Genomic DNA, 16219 nt, shown 5'->3' with positions numbered 1-16219 from the left:
TACAGACTAACACGGCTGTTCCTCTGAAACCTGTCAAAATTCTCAAGGTGTTGCATGAGCTAGAATAGAATCCAGCTTGCTCTCCCACTGCTGTGGTGGCTTTGTAATGTAAATTGGTTAAAAAGTAATAAAATCTTATTTTTAACAGTTAGATAAGCAGATAAGATTCTGAATACCACAAGAAGCAGGACTGTTGAATAATGTGTAATTTTCACCTAGCCATTTTTCTGATATTTCCCTTTTGAAGATCAATCTCAGTCTATTTCTAAAATCTTCCAGTTCCAGAATCCTCTCTCATCACCAAAACCTGGGTTCTTTACAGTCCCTGATTGCAAATGAAAGCAAGGATTGCCTCTTATCTGTATTTGTACATCCCCAGCACCACGAGGCCCCTAACTGGGGCTTTTGAGCACTGCCATAATAGAAATATTGACTACTTCTACTACTAATCAGCCAGTGATACCTGATTGGCTATTAATAGTCCATTCAAGTTCTCTTTCTAGTTCCTTTGCCAAATTTCTACTTTTTCTGCCATCCTTAAATACATATAAAATACTCTCCAACTCATGTTTAACTTATATAAATTTTTAGACAGAAAGAAAGATAAAGAACTCAATCAAATCATTTTAGATTACCCTAAGTGTTGTAAAACAAATTTTATTAATTTAAAAGATTAATAAAGGTTACTTTTTCACTAAACCAAAACATAATAGCCCTGTTGAACACATGACAGGCAGGGACTCTGTTTTTCTCTAAATTCTGTGCAGGTTCAAGTACACCAACAATGTTCAGCGAACAATCTGTAGCAGTACCTACTTTTCAGAGACATCTGTATTAGGTCTTTTCTGTATAACAATTAAAGTGAGAACATTATCCTTTTCCAAGTATGCAGGAGTCAGAGAAACGCATTTAAAGTAAGAGAGAAAGAAGGAGGGATATATCATATACCCAAGAGAGAATGATCTTTGTTAAACAAGAAGAGTAAAGACCTAATTTAGTCCCCAAAGTATAACTCAGTTCACAAAAGAGATTGTTTGCAAGTGACATTATTACATATTGTTTAGAAATATAATATGTTTTATTGTAGAGTATTTTGTCAGCAGTTTTCCCGTTTCTTAGAAAGTGATTAATTTTTGCATACAAATAGTATTATTCTTTTATCTGAATGATTTCAACTTTACAAATTATATCCAAGTAAAATGCTATATGAATCTTATGATGAGTTCAGTTGCTCCTAGACTTTGGGATAAGCAGGTGATTATCACCAGACAGATATAAATACCATTCCCTAAGACAAGGCAGAAAAAAGAAAAAGTTCTATGGCTCCATTTAATGTACAACAATAATGAACGTGTAGCAGAAAAGTACATATTGCTAAGGCTTCTATTTGTTGACTTCCAACTGAGAAATGTTAGGGGACTAAAATTTCTAAAAACAACCAAAATAATAAACTAAGAGACCACCTCATATTCCAGAATCACAGCAACACTCTTACATCACACTTTCAGATTATTCCCTGGAAGAGTATCTGAAGTTAGAAATATTTAATTTATACAATTTCTCTTTTTAATTAAATATATGGCAATAGAAAAGAGAAGATAATTGGTATAAGGAAATAACTGTATTCCCCAAACTAAGTTGGTTGAATTTTAGCTGGTAATTTGCTATCTAAACAATACTCTTTTTTCACAGCCCTATTTGATGATTTTCAAATTGCTTTTTACACCTAATCTTACTGTCCATATAATTATATTTTTAAGACACCTGTCATCTGAGATAAGACTATTTCTCTCAAAAGACCTTAGTCAATGCCCACTGAAATCAATAGATCCAATGGAAGTCAACTGACTTGAGTTGTCACTGAATCACATACCCAGTTTTGGAGTCCCCTACTGAAATTGTCACTAACTGCATGCTCTTGATGGCTCCTTTTAAGGTCAGTGAGAGCTGCAGGTGCTCAGCACTTATCACAGTCAAGCCCTAGGAATAAAATTTTGAAATTCTAAGCATGTGTAATAAATAGAATAATTCCATTTTACCACTAAGTTTTATAGCAATTGTTATCCATAACATCTGCAACATTAAACAATGGCTATCCAGATTAAAATTTGTAATGGGTTATTAAATGTTACTTTATTCATTGTTTGCAATGATAATGGAATTAAGTTCATTATAACATGCAAGATATTTGATATAATAAATTAGGCCCGAGTTCTGCAATGGGCCTAGCACAGAGCTTATTGCAGGATCAGGGCTTTTATCATTCATGCAAGTACTATAAATTCTACTTACTGATTTAAGATAATATTTCACCTATCTTCTTTCATTTGCAACATGATAAAGGGCAAGAAAGTAGATTTTGTGCCCAGACACATGTGCGCGCACACACACACACACACACACACACACACACTTCTCTCTTTCGGCTACTTCATTCGATATATAGCTTTTGACCCAAAACTCACTTGCTGTGGATGTAGATAATCAGTGTATATTAGTTCTGTAAAAATGAAGCAGGTTAAGCTTAGTTGTAATAACCTACTGAATAAAAATGATTCCGTATGTTCCTGACCATATTTTAGGACAATCAAAGTAGAGAGGTTTTCTCAAATTTTGAACAAGAAGCCCCAGTGCATGCTGGGAACAGAAGATATGGAATTTAGTTTTAGGTAGACTAACGTTATGTGTTCTGAAAAGTTGCAAATTATTTGCTTAATATTGAGTCCCAGCGTATTAATTCTAGGCATCTGGAAATCTGAAATATAAAATAACCTTCAGGTAAATAACATTTCCAGTTCCCTGCAACTTTTAAAATATTATGTAATTTTGGTGAAGAAGAGAGACCTGCTGAACCTCAGGTATTGCTAAGCCAAACAAGATCTACAAACAAAAGAAGAAACTGTCATATCTGAGTCCATTTATTTTTAAACCAATCCTAACTAAGCACTAGAATGAAAATATTTGCACTTCTCTAGCACCTTTCAAGCGAGGATCTCAAGGCATTTTATGAACAGTAAGTCTCACAACACCCCTGTGGGCAAGTATTATTGTAACACTTTTACAGGTGGGGTGATTGACCCATAGACAGGTGAAAAGGTTTGCCCAAGATCACATGTAAGTGTGGCAGAGCAAGAAACAACCCAGTAATTGTTACCCCACTTCCCTGCTCTAACCACTTGACAACTCCACCTTTCAGTTCAAGACCTTTGGGGGGCAGGGCGGAGACAGCATTTCTGGTACACAATGGTTCCAAAGTTAATGTTTACACATTAATGTCTGCACGGACATTTTTAACCCTTGGACCTCAATTTTTTGTGTGTTAGCAGCAATCACACGACCGCAAGAGTGTGAGTGAAATCTGGAGGTTGAAAGCTAGAATATAGCTCTTCACTGTGTATGAAATTAAATACTATCTTGGTCTAAAGGGGAAGTCCTCTAAGTCTGGAACTGGCAGCTAACTAAAATTGTTGTGGCACAATTGTTCCCTACTTGCAAATGTTTCATAATGATACTACCCTAAGTAGAATATTCTCATTTTTATCAACCAGCTTCTTTGTGTTCCACACAAAAGGCTTATAGTTCCTGTGCAATTGAACAACGATTTTTCACAGCTTTACTAGCAATGTGCAATGCACCGTAACACACTGATCTTATGTTAGAGTGCAACCTGCAAGACTCTTGCTTCCCAAGATCATAGGGTTTCTGGGAACGTAATAGTAAAAAACAGCCTCAGTCTATAACCATGTGAAGCTTTGTAGCCACGTTTGAAGCAGTTTTCAAAGGAACATAGAAATTGCCATACCAGATCAGCCCAAAAGTCCAGCTAGTTCAGTATCCTGTCTCTAACAGCAGTAAATACCAGATGGTTCAGAGGAAAGTGCAAGAAATTCCATAACGGAGAATTATGGAATAACCTGCTCAGAGAGGAAGTTTCTTCTGAAGCCTAGGTAGCCAGGCCATAGCTACACTAGCAAATATGTTTCAAGATTCCAACCACTGTTTCAGCTGGCATCTGACAGCTAAACTTTACTAGATTCCTATAATACGTTCACTTTTCTTTGGGGACTACAGCACTCTTTTGTCCTGGGTTATAGTATTAAGCACATTTCATTTTATGTAACATATTATGTAAAAATTAGGCATTTGCTGTGTTGCAAAATGGATATTATGTGTACACCTTAACTTTCAAATTGTCACTATGTGCAGACAGCAAAGAGAAACCATTCTGACAGTTTTTAAAATTCAACAGAACTAACTTGTCCAGTTAGTTAGTCTATAAATAAATAAATAAGACAACGTCCTCCCTTTTTTATTTTCAGGCTAATAGTATAACTTCGTATTATTCATAATTTTTGTTGGGAGGAGAATTATAATTAAGCAACTGGAATGGGAACATTTCTTACAGGAACTGCTCCAAAGCTGCATTGTGAGTATGCACTTAGGGAGGAAGAACTTGAAATTAGACACTAGGACAAGGTTTTGTCTGTTCAACTCTCTTACCAAACCCCTCATATACTGAAGTAGGTTGCACAGCCCACATCTAACATAGCACAGAATTTAGTCCATAGTTCTCATACAATACTGAAAAAGGTAAAAATGAAATGGACTCCTGGTTGAGGAGCAGTCTATAATTCTGATGGCATATTTTCTAAAAGCTCAGGATTCATGTAAATTTCTCTTTATGAGCAGCATGTAAGAATGGAGCAGACATATAAAGCAGGGCAAAGCAGTAGTAATGTGTGTCATCTAGTGTCACAGGTGCTTGAAATTAAGGGGAAGAAATGTTCACTGGTTTGTTATTGTATGGTTATAACAAACGATTCATGCCATATATATTTAAGTCTAGTAATACAGGGAAGGAGATGGGACCTAACCCCAGGGAAAGATACCACTCAGAAGACTAAAAGGTGGTTTTCTAATTCTGAACAAGCTCAGAGCCTTGTTTAAAGACAAAGTACCTTTTTGGACTTTAAATCTGCCAAGACACTTCTGGACACAGACTGGAAAGGGGCCAATCTGTTTTGGCAATTAAAGCTGATGAAATTCCACAAGAGCACTCAGGCCTGAACTCTGCTTAACAGTACATGTTTTTAGCTTCTATATGCCATCTCTTTTTTGTATATTGAATACTGGGTGGTCTCCCCTACATTCAACACAAAGTTTAGGGTCTCAAAAATGACATTTTAATCTCAGTGTTTAAAAAAATGCCCACCTATATACAGTATCTATAAACAATTATGAAACATACGCTATAAGAAACCCTACCACTCAGAGGAGAGGCTGTTTTGACTGGAACATTGCAGTAGTTGTGTTTATAATTACACTTCAAACACTTTACCAACACCCAGTAAAGCAGACAATAAGCCTCTGAAATAGTTAAGTCTCATCACTAGTTTACAGATGGGAGAAATTAAGCATAAAAGAGATCAAGGCCACAATCTGGGACCTCTAGGCACATGCCCAACTTTACACATGAGTAGTTCCATTGACTTCAGTGGGACTGTACCTGTCCATAGAGGTAAACACCCATAAATGTTTGTAGGAATGGGGTATAAGCAAATAGCCTGAGGTTACACAACAGAACAATAGTAGAACTGGGAATGTAACCCAAGAATTGTGATGCTCAGTCCTCTGATCTAGTCACCTAAGTAAAGTTTCCTGTTTTGTTCAGGACTCCACCCTCAAATTTACCAGTAACATCAAACACAAGATGTAAGATTTTTCAAAACACATTTGAATATTTATTATACAAACAAAAATAAAAATATAGTTACCTAAGTTATTTCATATTATACTAACACACATCAAGTAACTCATTCTCTTGAATCATAATCACCAAAACTATCCTTACTCTTTCTTAGTAACTACTCATAACCATCCAATTCTGAGGGGGTGGAGGGTTGTGTTTTTTTTTTTTTAAACGAACATTTCCCAGCATGCACTTCCTCACATACCTGGAAATTTAAATCCTGGAGAAGGAGACAATTACAGACCTACAGAGGAAAGTTTTGAAGCTACAAGGAGCAACTTCTTTTCTTTGGTTTATTAAGAAATTAGTGTTATTTTTCTTTTCTAGCTTTATCAATACACATACAGACAGGATTTTAAGCCACCTTTTTTCTGTGGGTTTTACTGGGTAAAGAGTTTGTTTGGTTCTTATGGGCTTCATTGTAATTAGTTAGACGAAAAGAGAAGTCCTCACATGTGACTTAATGTAAAAGTACAGGAAAATGCACGTGGGACTGTTAATGAAAAAAGACTGGTGTATCTGTATACTTACTTTTCTGCCATAAGGAAAACAGGTCTTGTTGCTAGGTCACTAAACTGGGATGCAGGAGATCACTTGATCTCTCTGTACCTTAATCCCCAGCTGTAAAATAAGAATAATATTTTTGTTTCCCATCCTTGCTTTTGCTTATTTAGATTAAACTCACTGGGGGAGGGACTATCTCTTACTATATATCTGTACAATTGAGTTCCAATCTGTTGGGGCTATGGGCACTGCTGCAATACAAATAAAACCCTACAGGGACATCTGTGTTTGATTATTTTAGATTATGTCACTGCTTGGTTTCTGAGTCCCAGGGGTAAAGTAAAAGGGAACTACTTCCAACCTTCTTGCTTTGTAGCTTTTTCTCCAAGATCCTGAAAGCGAATAGGTTTCTTATATCTTTAAAAATAATTAAAAAAAAACCCTCACTGAGGTCTCTGACTATTGTCGCGTCCTTTTCTTTCTTCAAACCCAACTTTCTTTTGGGGGGGATAATTTATTCTCATGTTAACTTTGTAATAAAAGGAATTGTTTTCTTTGCAAGGGCACCTTTGCTTAGGCGAAGCTCAAAATTTAATTTTTTTAAAAAAGTTGGTGATCCTTTACAAAACCTCAACTGCTGACACGGAGACCGTTACCTCCGGATTTAAACATTTCCCCGAGAGAATCACAGCACTGCAGGGCCGGAGAGTCCTCCGGAGGAGAAGTCCAGCCGCTGCACGGAGCCAGGGAACCAGAAAGTGAAACTGACCACTCCGCGTTTCATGGTCCCGAAGAGAGAAATAAACTGCTCCACCAGAAAAACGTCACTTGGCCTGATCTCCGTTCTCCTCATCGCCCTCTCCCTTCGGCCCCCATTGTTGTATGAGAGGCTAATTAAAGAGCTTTTGGGCGAGATGGGCTGGCTCTGTCTGGGGGGCATGAATCCTGGGATGGTGCTGGGGGTGGCCAGTGTCGTGCTAAAGCCCCAGCGCCTGAAACTACCCGGAGCTTTACCCCACAAACAAGGCTTCGTCCCCAACTCTTGCTCAGTCCCTTGGTGGCCCTGGCTTCCCTAGCCCCGGTGCCCCTCGCCTTCTCTCCCTCCCCGCCGCTGCTATCTCACCCCACTTCCCTCCCCGCCTCCCCCTTTGCCCTTCTTACTTCCCTCCCCTCCTCCCATGCCCCCTCTCCTCAGTGCCCTTCCCACCGCCCTCGCCCGCCTCACCCTCCTCAGCCGCGCGGGGCGGGCTCGGGGGCCGGCCCAGGAGGCGGGGCGGGACCGGCAGCCGGGGTTTCCCGGCCGGGCCGCACGGGCGGGGCGGTTACCGCGCCCAGCCTGGCTCCGCTTCCCGATGGCTGCGGGGAGCTGAGCGGGGACCAAGCGCGCGAGGAGGAGCCGAGAGCCAGGGCGCCCCACGAGCCGCCGCCGCCTCCCCGGGACCGGCCAGACGCAGCGCGGGTGGCTCCCCCAGCCCGGTAGGGACGCAGCTGGAGTGGGCAGGGGCCGCGGGCGGCGGACACAGCGGCCCCGTTAATGAGCAGCGGCCGGAGGGGCAGGTAAGGGCCTGGGGACCCCTTCCCGCGGACACTCCCTCCTCCCCGGCTGCCCCACTCCCCAGATTCCCCAGGACCCTTCTCCCTGTGTCTCCGCGCCTTCTTCTCCCTCTCCTGCCCGCCTCATCAATCCCTCTTCCGCCCCTCCTGTTCGCTAACAGCCCCCCATGCCCCCTGATCTCCCCTGCCCCCAGCCTGTCCAGCGCCTACGAGCATAGAGAGATTGAAAATACCTCCCTTCAGCTTCCCCTAGCAAGTCTCTCTCTAGCTGCTGGAGAAGGAAGAGGTGGGGGTAGGAGTGGGAGAGTCTTTCTTTTGAAGGGTTTTTTAAGACCAGAAGGGAAGAGAACCCGGGGTTTTGCTGGGTTCCATTTTTAATTGCAATTAGGCTGGAGTGATTTGCACTAGGCACTGTGCTGTTCTTTGTGTGTGTGTATATGTGTGTGTGCGTTAAGGTATAAAGGTGAGTTGGCAAAGAAACCGAGCCCTACAGAGAGAGTGTTGGGGGAGGGAGAGTCTCAAGAAATGCTGTGGTGTGTTTCTGCTGTAATGGTGGAAAATTGATTAAGAGGAGACAAGGGTGTGACAAACAGGGTAAGGCTGCTCCAAGCAGACCCTAGCCCAGAAAAGGGAACATCTGAGGCTTGGAGGATGGGTTCACACTGTTTTTTGCTGTGGGAGGAAGGGTGGGTATGGTCTATAGTTGTGTTAATCCCTTAGCTATGTTTTTTTTTAAATCTAGCTTGCATATTTGTTGTTCCTCCATCTGTTATGGTGCTGCATATTTTTGTGTGCCTGTAAGTGTAATATCGAAGATCATGGAGGATGTTTGCTACAGCAGAATAAGGGAGTTTCTCCATGGAAGAAGTGTTAAAAATATTAAAAACTCCTGCCCCCAAATTCAAAGCTTAGTTATGAAAAGGTTTTCAGTACATTTTTTATCCATTAAAGGTGTTTTCAAAGTGTAGCTTTTTAAATTTCAATTCTAAAACTGCATATAAAAATGAAAAAGGATGTACAGTCATGTATATTTTAAGTAATGAATATGAAATTAGGGAATAGGCAAGACTTTAAAAATAATCTTGTCTAGAAGAGAGTCGGGATGACATAGAGCTTATTCCAAGATGTCAATTAATCACTTGTGAAGATTAGCTGAAATTTTAACAAATGTGATTTTTCAATATTCTCTTACCAAGTCACTACTTGGGACTCACTTCAAATAAGGCATCCTTTCCATGATGTTAACTGCCACATTATTAGGTATTGTCTACACACTAGAAACAAAGAGGAAAGAACATCTGACAATAAAAGGAAGCTTTAAAAAAAAAATCCAGCAAAATTGTTCTTGTAGACAACTGACTGAAATGAGAGACAAAACATTTTGCAGTTTGATCATTTCTGCACCTAGTCGTTGGAGGCTTATTCCACATTTTGAAGCTTGTTTGCTGAGCAGAAGGATGTGAATCAAGACAAAGTGCTGTCGATTTATATGTAAAATGCATGTGAAAAAATAAGAGATTGCACTGAGATCTAAACTCTTTTTAAGTGCTAAGTATCAGTCTTTTTAGATAAGAGTGTATTTTTGGGGAGCGAGGTGATAATAGTGCAGTTGTTTTGGTGGCTGCAGCTTACCGAGGGTGTGTGTTTGATTTTCTTTTTGCTGTGAATGAATGGATCCTTCTGTGCCTGGGCCCAATAACTGCAACAAGATGGCGTTTGCAGCAAGGCAGCTCTCTCATTTTCAACTCCTCCTCATCATAGCTCTGCCAAAGTAGATCTTATTCCTTACTTGTATTTTGGATGTCTTTTGTTTTTTGTTTGCTTTCTCCTATTTTTTTGTGGTAGGAAGGGGATTGGGGGAATGGTAAAACAAACGTTTTTCTTCCTGTTTTAATTTTTGTAGGTTTTCCCCCAAATACATGGGAGGATAGACTAGGTGGGAGGAGTAAATAGTTTTGTTGAAATTTTCACATAGGCTGTGACTGAATAAAACAGAAACGTGATTTTGTTCTATCATCTAATGCCCGTTATAATGGCATTTAGGAACGTTTTTCTTTGTTTTCTATTTTAGCCACAAATAGACTTTTAAAAAAACATTTTTCCATAATCCAGAATGTGTATACAAAATCCTGTATGAGTAGCTTTGTAAAATTTTGTTTTACCAGTCTAGTAATAATCAGACCCCAAGTAGTCATTTTTTGTGATACAAAGGAGAAGCTCCCTTCTGCTTGAGAATGTTCAGATGATATGTGGAGGCTTTTAAAACTGCATTTGACCTGAAATAGTTGTCATACTTAGGGCATTATTCTTTCCATTATAAAGAGGTGGAAGAAAAAGGTTATTTGGATATTAAAACCTTTTTCTGTGTTTTATATGGTACATGTCATATTTTAAAATTACATTACAAGATGACTTTTTAAAAAAAGTATATATTCCAGAAAGGTATAAATTTCCTATTGGTAGTTTATGATGTTGTTTATTATTTATACTAGTGTTAACCTTATTTCTAACTTCACATCCTCAATAAAATAAACTCTCCAGTTAGTATTTAATAAAATAGATTTACTCCCAAGCATTTTCAAATGACTGTTAATAAGTTTAAAATACATGTTGCACTATTCTAAAAATATTTTGCTGCTTTGTAATATGTCTTCTGTATTCAGATGACCTCTAAACTCTTGATAATGGATCAGGAGTTTTAGTACTGCTCTGTGGATTTATTTTTTCTATAATCCATCATTTGCCATTGGTTATTTAGAGTATAACCAATCTGTTTTATAGCTTACTTTTGTATTGGGCTACAAAAACCTTATTTGTGACTAAGGTTTTTGTTTCCGTTTTTGTGTTTTGTATTGGAAATGCATAATGTTAGCATTTTTCAAAATGAAGATAAATATTGAAGAAATTAACTACATCTATATAATTAGTTCAATAAATCATTTGAAGGACAGACATTTCTTTAAGAACCTGTCAGTGTTGTTTCAGTTTGAATATTTTTTTTTATGCCATTGAATTTAAAACTAGCTTCACTAGTATTTAATATTTCAGATTCTTCTTGTTTTTCATGGTAAGAACTTGAAAAATAAAGTAGGTTCCTGTATTGGGCGACTAAGATCATATAAATTTATCCCTGCTTAGTCCTTATAGTTGTCAGGTCATTGTGTAGCAAGCATCCTTTCATGAAATCTTTGTTGGTGCCTCATGTTCAGAATCTACTGTAAATCCAGCTGGAACAGCTTTGAGGCTTTACCCTCACTTGGAGAAACATATTTGAAGATGGAATGTTAAACCTAATAAGAATTCACAATTTCTTAAGGTAAAAAAAGCTAGCAGTGTTTCCCACCATTTGAATGCATAACTTTATCCAATTGTGAACATTTAGTAAATCGATCTTAAATTTAAAAACTGAAACAATTAAAACTATTGTCCTTATTTGTGTATTAATATCCTTGGAAATTAGCAATTATTGTGGAATATGAAGAATAGTTTGACTTTTGGTTGTTGTATACCCAGCATGTAAATGTGATTGCTTTGGAATATATTCATTAACAACAAATATATATAATCTTTTTTGTGTATAACACCCTTCCCCCAAACCAAACAAGATGTTGTTAGGTGTTGTGTGTAACAACTTCCTGGTGTTCTAAAGGTTTAAATTAGGTCATGTAGGAAGCAACTAACTGATCTTCCTTAGCAGTTCTGTTTTGAGTTATGATTTCTCAACCACAGTGTGAAATTAGATACTGGTAACTATATAAAATCAGAATGTAGGGATATAAACTGTATATGTAATTTTGCTAAAATGTGTGCTTTTTACGTAGTTCCTGTAAGAAGGGTTTTAAGTTAGATCCCTTCAGAAAGCTGAGATCCAGAAATATATTCTTAACAAAGCAAGATAAATTCTTTCTTAGGTTGATTCCCTGCAACTTCCAGGTTAAAGGTACAGAAGTATTAAGGAGGTGATGCATTTACTAATTGAGTTTATTCTTGTGATTGAAATTTGTATTTTGTAGCTTTCTGCTAAAATGACTGTAGGTTTTGCCTCCTGTAGATAAGGCTTGGCTCATGTTGCGGTCTTTGAATTGGATTAAATTCTTACTGTCCATGGATTTTTGGCTCTCAGCATTAGTGGATTGGTAATTGATATTCTCAATTTTAATATCCAGTTTTAGCCATATGGCATACCGTATTGTTTTGAGACTCCCATTTAGCAACTAGTTTGATACTAACAAATGGAAATGAGAAATCATGTAGTCATATGGTTGAATTACTATTAGACAAATCTTCTTAGGACTCTTCGACTCTTCCCCCCCCCCCCCCCCAATGCCTACACTGACTAATGCCAACATTTCTTGCCGTAACATATTAGTGGTTGTGGTAGGGAGAACGTTGATAACCCTGTGCTGGTTAGATTCTGTTACTTTGATGGTCAGGATAGGGTGGAGAGCAAGGGTGTTTTCTAACTATAGCCTTAAGTGCAGGCTAAAAAATAGTTTACCCAATTGAAAATCTGGATTGTTTTTCTTGCAACCAAAGTCACAAATTAACTTTTAAAAAATTATATATGGATCAGTTTAATGTTGGATCACAATTTAATATATCTCCAAAGGGTGTGTATCATATCTATATTAGTTTTTCAGCTTTCTCAGCTGAAAACTTTTTTTTTTTTGCATTGACCAAAAATATATACACAATCTGTACATACTTGAGCCAATTGGTAGTTTAGCAGAACATTAAAAGCTTTTTAAAAGATTTGAGCTGACTGTTAACTGTGTCTTTGATTACTTGTGCATCTAATGGTAATTTGCATTTCCTTAGAAGGCTTCCCAATGCAAGCAAAAAATGTAGATATTCAAAAATATGCATACATGTTTAAAGGTAGAGTATTATATAAGGACAGATTTCTATTACCCATTTAAAAAAATGGTATTGTGAACCTCAGGTAACAATAGTGTATCCAAGTTTTTTAATATTTGTATATGTAATTTGACCCTGGTGCTTATATGATAATTGTTGAACTGCAGTATTGAAATTAGATTACGCTGATGTGAAAGTATTTCAATTTTAAGAAAGAATTACTTGTATTTAGGTTGAAGACTCCAGCTGGAAGTCTAGTGTGATAAAGGGCACTGGTTGATTTTTTTTCTTTTTTTTCTTTTCTGTGCCTTAAGTTCCTGTGCAATAAAGTCTTAGATGTTTAGCTAAAGGATAACCACATAGCCTACATTTTATAACCTGGGAACATCTTAAGACACAGTGCCTATTTGCTACACATTGCATATATACTCATTGTTTCCCAGCCATACTGTAATTAGGGATTGGCTTTTTTTCATTCTTGTATGTAAATCATAGTAAAATTTCTGAAACTTCACAGAAGCATAAACATGATTGGTGGTGAGACTCCAAAATAATCATCCACTGGTCAGTCACAGTAATTTCAAATGCTAGTTTGAACACTGACTTCTGTTGATTCTCTAGCTCTGTGACTGATTTGGAGCTGCTCTGTAATTTATGAATATTGTATGTTCTGGCATTTACTATATTAATATATTGAGTTAGTTTAATATGGGGGTGTCAGGAAAAAAAACAAGCAGGAAGGTAAAAGAATGGCCAATAAGTCACTTCTCAGCAAACACTTCAAACAATGCTAGGAGAGGAAGAGGCCTGCAAACCCAGGAGATCAAAAGAACTAGGGACAGTTTAAAAGCTAACACCCCCTAAAGAGAAGGGGATAGATAGTTGTGCAGGGCAGCCAGGGTGAGAGACAAACATCTATCATGGGAGTCTAAAGAAGCTAGCCCTGCTTAGGTTACCATCAGAGCATGATAAGGTAGAGATGGATGTACCTTGTTTTCTAATCTTTTTTTGTCTACAGGCTCTGTTCCTACTGCAAAATAAATAAGTTTGTTGTAAGAAGGTGTTTTGTTGTTAGCCAATGGTTGTATATTCCTGAAGAGAAGAGCCGCAAGTTCCTGGACTCAGACCTTCTGAGTAAGCACTGTTACACAGGTTATTGCAGCTCGGGGCCTGATCTAACTAAGGTCATATTTATGTGAACAATTAGCCCATGGCAAGTAGGAGCATGAATCTGCTCCATGCTAGCTTGCTGTGGACTAACTGTCCATGTGGACCCTGCTGACGCATGTTAATAGTTTGTTAATGCACTTTAATTTAGTTCTCTTTGACACAGGACTAGATCAAAGCGCATTCCCGAACTGTCCATGACACATACTGACAGTGCTTGGTGTGCCAGTGCACACCCCACCTTGCCAGGGGTTAAATGTTTGTGCAGAGAAGCCCAAGAGTGGCAGAATTGTAGAATGCCACCCCAGGATATCTAAAGATGCGAGGCCTAAGACCTGAGGGGGCGTACCAGAAGTGCAGCTAGCCCTATAACGGAGCAAAAGTGACAAGGACCAGATTATCTTCAGTTTGACATTTTCATAGAGAATACTTATAACTTAAAGGGAAAGCCAGGTGCTGAGGATAAGCAGCAGAAGAAAAGAATGATAAAAGAAGAAACCATGTCTGACTGTGTAAATTTTAGTCTTGTAGAAACACCATGTACTGCTCTAGGTATATATATATATATATATATATTTTTAGTATTAAAACTTTGCTTTGTAAAAAGTACCTAATGTATTTAAATTTTTAGCCTGCAAAATCTCTCTAATTTCTGGTAACTGTGTGGAAAAGGAAGCATCTTTGACACATGCTAAGGATTACTTGAATGCTGGATAGCTGAACAGCATTTTACATATGTCCTGTTGTTGCTGCGAGTAATTCTGATTTGTGCTCCAGCTGTTGTCAGTTGTATTTATGGTTGAATATTTAATGCTACCACACTCCTCTGAGCAAAATTCACCAGCATTCCTAATTATAAAATCTGGATTGTCCATAATTAGAATGTTTAGTTTGCTTTTATTACAATGGCAGATTCCATATGGCTGAATACAAGTATGAAGGATCATAATTAAAATATATTGTCATTATCTACAACTCTTTCAAGAAAGGAAAAAATTTATAATAGCAAAATATGCGGTTCCACAAACTCCTTAATGTGGCCTTACAAACTTGTTGTGAGCATTCTACCAGGTAAGGCACCAAAGCTGCTTGTTCACCCTTATTCAGTAATCAAAAATGTACTTGGACCAGGAAAGTTGAGTGAGTTGAATTTTGCAAGGCTGCCATAAGACTTTGACAGAGGTAAAGAATCACAACCACCAAGGATGGGTAGGCATTGCTGACATGAAAGTTTCACCTATTTCTTCTTAACAGTCAAGATTGTGATGTACCCTTTCATTGTTGCTGTTGTAAACCACTCTGTTCATATTCTAAATAATCTTAACTGCTACCTGCTTTTGTAATGATCTTCCCCCTGCATAAAGAAGAATTCATTTTTCCCTAAAGTCAAATACTTCTATACTTCTTGTCTGTTATGTAAACTATGTAAGACCTTTTGCTTTCTGCATTTTATATTCCAAATATCTCTATCCTTTGTGTTCTGTTTGCTTATTTGTTTATAAGCAAACTCATGTAAATTTCACTTCTGGGGTACTAGCTAGCTTGCATGTTGTTTTGAGGAAATAAATTACAACAACTGAGAATGTTACTGAAATCACATTGTCTATAAATAGAAGTGCTCTAGAATTTTATCTGAAAGTTTATGGAGCTTTACACAGGTATTTACTGTGGGTCGGTTTTTTGTGCTGTGTGGGAAGCTCAGACAGATTACTAACAGATTTTTCTGACAGAAGAATATACAGTTGTTCACTTTCAAATTACAAGGTAGCTGCTTTAGAGACTGAATTTAAATGACCAATAGTAATGGTTGGCACATTCTTGGGACAACTTGAATTTGTCATTTGAATGCCTGTGGCAACACTGATTATCCCAGACATTTTTTTTACTAGGGGAAAATATGTAGGTTATTGTATGGTTTTGAACTACATGGCATTCTGCAAGAATTAATGTTGTCGTTAGGGCTTTAAAAGTAGAAAATCTAAGGGCAGACAAGAACATTGATCAGTTTGAAGATTTGAACTTATAGAGACTATGGCTATATCATTCCTCTTGTTTTAGTATTTATGTATGCATTGTGAAACTCTGTGATATTTTGTTGCAAGCTTTCTTTTGTAGACTTACGTCATAAGTTCTGTTTTGATCTCAGGAGAATAAGCTATATTGACAGGCTCAAGATGAATTCTCTTCCTCTTCCTTGTTCTCTGTATACCTTTTTTTTAAATTGTTGGGCTGACAATTCATTAGGTCAGACCATGAGGTTCGATATATGGCATGTTTGGTGCAAAGTATTGTGCTATATTTACAGTAGACTTTTGCTGTGTTTAAAATGCGTCAACATAAGCATCAAGTTTGTCACACTGAGGTTTATGATGGTATAATATAAATTAA

At 37.8% G+C, this 16219-nt stretch overlaps 2 protein-coding genes across 4 annotated transcripts in view; one reads left to right on the top strand and one right to left on the bottom strand.

Annotated features, from left to right (window-relative positions):
* Positions 1–7549, bottom strand: part of CALML6 (calmodulin like 6) — a 64821-nt gene extending 57272 nt beyond the window's left edge. The window contains exons 1-2 of one of the 2 annotated variants that reach the window (XM_048824772.2): positions 7479–7549; positions 6281–6370 (exon numbers count right to left, since the gene is read on the bottom strand). The gene's annotated coding sequence lies outside the window, so the exon portion shown is untranslated. Of the gene's footprint in view, positions 1–6280; positions 6371–6909; positions 7339–7478 lie in introns of those variants that run through there. The other variant, XM_048824773.2, reaches the window with a different exon arrangement.
* Positions 7550–7602: 53 nt separating this feature from the next.
* GNB1 (G protein subunit beta 1) overlaps positions 7603–16219 on the top strand; it is an 84588-nt gene continuing 75971 nt past the window's right edge. The window contains exon 1 of one of the 2 annotated variants that reach the window (XM_048824769.2): positions 7603–7810. The gene's annotated coding sequence lies outside the window, so the exon portion shown is untranslated. The remainder of the gene's footprint in view (positions 7811–16219) is intronic. The other variant, XM_048824768.2, reaches the window with a different exon arrangement.

The sequence above is a fragment of the Caretta caretta genome, chromosome 18 (genome assembly GCF_965140235.1).
Source record: "Caretta caretta isolate rCarCar2 chromosome 18, rCarCar1.hap1, whole genome shotgun sequence".
Classification (NCBI taxonomy): Eukaryota; Metazoa; Chordata; order Testudines; family Cheloniidae; genus Caretta; species Caretta caretta.
This window is presented reverse-complemented; position numbering and strand designations above follow the sequence as displayed.